Source organism: Hoplias malabaricus, chromosome 10 (genome assembly GCF_029633855.1).
Source record: "Hoplias malabaricus isolate fHopMal1 chromosome 10, fHopMal1.hap1, whole genome shotgun sequence".
NCBI lineage: Eukaryota > Metazoa > Chordata > Actinopteri > Characiformes > Erythrinidae > Hoplias > Hoplias malabaricus.
In genome coordinates this window covers 10,523,869-10,528,454 of record NC_089809.1, presented here as the reverse complement: position 1 = coordinate 10,528,454, position 4,586 = coordinate 10,523,869, and positions in this window count along the sequence as shown.

Sequence of the window (4,586 nt, the reverse complement as noted above, 5' to 3'; positions counted from 1 at the left end):
CCAATGTGTGTTTTTGGACTGTGGGAGGAAACTGGAGCACCCGTAGGAAACCCACACAGACAAAGGGAGAACACACCACACTCCTCACAGACAGTCACCCAGAGGAAACCCACATGGACACAGGGAGAACACACCAACTCCTCACAGACAGTCATCCGGAGCGGGACTCGAACCCACAACCTCCAAGCCCCTGGAGCTGTGTGACTGCAACACTACCTGCTGCGCCACTGTGCCACACAGTGCATCCAAATAACATAAAAAAAGCAAAATAAAAACAAGGTATTTTACTTCTTATCATGAGTGACTTAAAATATCGTGATGTCCACAACCAATAAGGCAAGGACAACATAGCACTTTTATGCAGCATGCGTAAGAAATAAAGGGAATAAGACATACATAGATTTAAGATTATCACAACAAAAGGTAAAATGCACTAATAATAATAATAAACAACAACAAATTCTTTTTCAGTGGGGACATTGTGAATGCTGGGACCCATTCTGCATGGTCATGCAGATAATGACTAAATGAAAAAAGAATAATAAATAATATTTTGAGGCTACAAAATAATATATCGAGGCCATGAAAAAATACATTGATGCTATAAGATAATATATTATTTTGTGTTCTCAAAATATTATCTTGTGGTCACAGTATATTATGTTGTAGCCACAATATATTATTTTGTGCCCTCAATATATTTTTTGTGGTCATGACTTATTAAAAATAACCAACATGGCTCGGTACTGTCCCCTTCTTATAAACGTGGATTATTTTATATATAATCTCCTCAGAGATATCTCAGAAAAAAAAAGAATAATATGTACTTCTTGGTCATGTTGACTAGAAATTAAATAAATGATTTGATCTCTGCAGTTAGTATGTGGGTTTACTGATAATGTATTTTAGCTCAGAGTTTTCATCAGAGAGATGGATTTATCATTTCAGAGATGATCAAGAGATGATTAGACTCTCCACAGATGATCCTCCGCTGGACATCTGCCACAGAGCAGGTGCCCCAAGCAATCAATGGATTGCACTGTCCTTTCAAAATGAATTGCTTTGCTGAAATACATGGAAGAACATGTAATAGTTATTCGAATGAATGAGCACAACAGCTGTGCAAAGTTCATGCTAAAAATGGCATTCCATTCATGGCATGCAGTAGACTGTAGTCACTGATGCCTTAGATACCATTAAGGCTGTTGAGGTTGTGGATGGGAAGCTTGTATCAGAGTACTACACTGAATCATGCACATAAGAAAACACCAAAGACTAAATTCGATTCCAAAATTAGACCAGGCCCTGCTCACTTCCTTAGTCACTGAATAACTCTAATAAATTACAGTTATCTGTCTAAGCCTTGGCTCTATAATTGGGAGATAGCAAGTTTTTATTTCTGTTGATACAGTAGCAGTCTGTATCAGGTGTCAGTATCAAGAGTACACATAGGTAGGATGGCCATTCCTCTCCCTGCTTTAGTGTTCTCCTCCAAGAAGGAAGTGTTTGGGTGTTTGGAATTTTGAAAAGAAGTCATTGGACTTCACATGACCAAACCATGATGCATAAACAGCTCAAGGGATGTCTCTTTTTTCACACAACATCATGTTAAAACCAACATAGGACCAACGAGCTAATGTCATGCACATAACATTAAAGCAACATCGGCTTTAAATGTTTGATCTGATATTTTGAATATATGAATATTTTTGCTCCTGCTTTACCCCTACTAGGTTTAGGTGTATAACGGTAATACTGTATACTACGGTATATAAAAATGTAGATGGTATCTCAAAATGAGGGAAGCATTTCAAAATTATGGTGTCTGCTATGTCAGATTTCTATGGAAGCCCATTTCCACCTCATAATATATAAAAAAAGAAAGAAAGAAAGATGAAATGGAATTCTGTTGTGTTTGGAGAGTGCCACGGGTGCCAGTCGGCTGGTGAAGTCAAACCCTGAAAGCAGGTGTTTAAAAATCACAATCCATTAGCTCATCGTAGTTGTGAGTTTAGCACCAACTTTGGGCAATATCCAGTTGAAACAAAGCTGAAAACAGACAAAAATACTCAGAAGACATTTTAATAAACTTTGTGCCCATAGTTATGATGCTTTATTCTCTAAACATATGTGATTTGGAACATGGTTTGTGCTGTGGTATTTAGCATCTTAACTCACTTACCTGAGTCAGTGCCTGTCTTTTTTCTTTTTTTTCTCTTAGTTCAGAACCAGTCACTCGACTTTGCTCTCTTAGACACAAGATTTTATCATTAACAGTGTGTTAGTGTACACTGAGCTTCATACCAGCTGCACTGAGCTGAACAAAAATTTATTTTTAATGTGTTTTTTAAAAGAATACAGTGTATGAAAATTTACTTCACAGTGTAGTTACTTTCAAATGGGCATAGCAAATGAAAGCAATAACTTGCTTGAGTAACATGAGGTCTTACTCACTTCCCTCATTTCCTTTGTTAAAAGTTTATGAAAGGCATTTCTTTTCCTGTATGTGATGTGGTTCAATGATATTGTCATGTTTTTTCTTCCACAAAGGACACTTGAAGGATACTGTCTAGCCACTGGAGCTCACGGTCAAAAAGAAAAAAAAAGGTTACATTCTTATAAATTGTTTCTCTCTCATTGATAAGCAGAGAATTTCTGTGGAAAGTAGTGATTTTGGTCAATGTTCCAAATGAAGCATGGAAATATGTGTAGATGTGGGGCTTGAAATAAGGAATTACAGACTAAATTAATAAACAAGCAAATTGAACTAAACCTGACAAGGGAACAGCACTAATGTAAACTAAAGAAACAGAAAAACAACGTAAAAAAAAACAAAAAAAAACAAAGCAGATAGGAACATAAAGGGAACGTCTACGTTTGTGGGAAACTGCAATTCTCTCTGTTTAGTTTATATTTAGAAGCGTGGAATGGTATGTTTGAGGAGAAATACAACTGCTGTTTGTACAAAGGGGCAGAAAACCTAAAATCCTAAGGAAAAACCACAATCATGAAAGTCAGACCTTACACAGAGACCATGAGCAAAGATTGAAAAAAAAAAACCACTCACTCAGCCAATGAACATAGAATGTACAGCTTAATGAAACACAAAACACCTGCCAGTATTTACTGGGACGGGGGGGGGGGGGGGGTGTGGCTAAATGGCCACAAGGATGAGAAGAGCACATGGAACAATAAACAAAAACAAAGAAGCACAGGAACATAATTACAAGAGAAAAGCAGAAAACTAAGGTGAAACAAAGCGAGTAGTGTCAAATCCTGACACATACCATGTTTGTGTGAAAATATGTTGTTATGGTTTAAATCTGATGAAAAGTTTTTCTTAATTTAAAATTTTCTACATTTCTGGACTTGCCCATTCACACGTGTAGCTTACAGTTGGAAATTTCCATGTACACATTCTCACGGAGGAAATGTTCCACACAGGCAGCACCTGTGAAAAACAGTCACAACATGAATTCACTGTGAGTTCTCCGGAAAAATTACCTACTCTATTCACACATAAACTCAGTCTGTCATTACCCCTACTTTGTATAAGGGGGCTGACAGGGCAATGTCTGGTACAAACATTTGGGTTCACACATATAGCTCCTCCTAGGTTACTGTGCATGTCTGAAATGGGCTTTAGAGGAGCATGCTAACTGCTCACATCTATTATGTCAGTTGACAGATATCTATAACATTGTTTGGTGGTTTGATAGTTTTGAAGTAGGAAAGGGAGCATTTAATTCATCAGGGGGAGTGAGGCCAAATGTGCTTGCTTGGATTCCCTCTTATGGCAAAGGCATTACCAGGGACAAAGCTGGCATTCTTCCAGTGATAACAAGTTACTGATGTGTGTACAGATCAGTTTTGCTGAAAGTACAATTTTCCACTGGCTGTGCTATGAATAATGACCTTTTTCCAGTGGCTAGTGTAATACGGTTCAGTAAAGTGTCAGATCTCGAATGTGGTTTGTCCTTTTTTTCCCCACTTTTTAACCTACCCGAGCACCCAAGCGCAATTTGGTTACCCTTTGTGTTGGGATACCAACTGGGCTGAATCTATAAGTGGAGCTAAAAGCAATGCTAATCACTGATAGCTTAAACACATTCATCATAGAATCAACACTTGAATCACAGAAACATAACACTAAGGTTGGTTGATGAACTATGAGCCCTTATCTGTACATGGCTGAGGGAAAAGATACAATGAGATTTGGATTTAGAAATAAGAAACGGGAAGATCTTCCCAGTGATCTCTCTGTGTTTACTAGTGCTAGGCAATAAGACAAATCAATATCATGTTTAATCGAACATTTTATCTTGATTACAATTAATGAACATTTTGTTTTTGTTTTGTTGCCTTCATAGTTCACTGACAAGGCTTGTACTGTAAATATCATCACTGTCCATAGTAAAACATGTATCTCCATTTTTAGTTTATTACATCACTTTAACACAGCAGTTGTCCATTACATGGTATGAAAAATGTCATGATGAATGAACCAATGTCGTCTTTTACCAAAGTCCATATCCAAACTACAGACACAGCAGTTTTCTTTGTTACAAGTTTAGTTACTGTAGTGA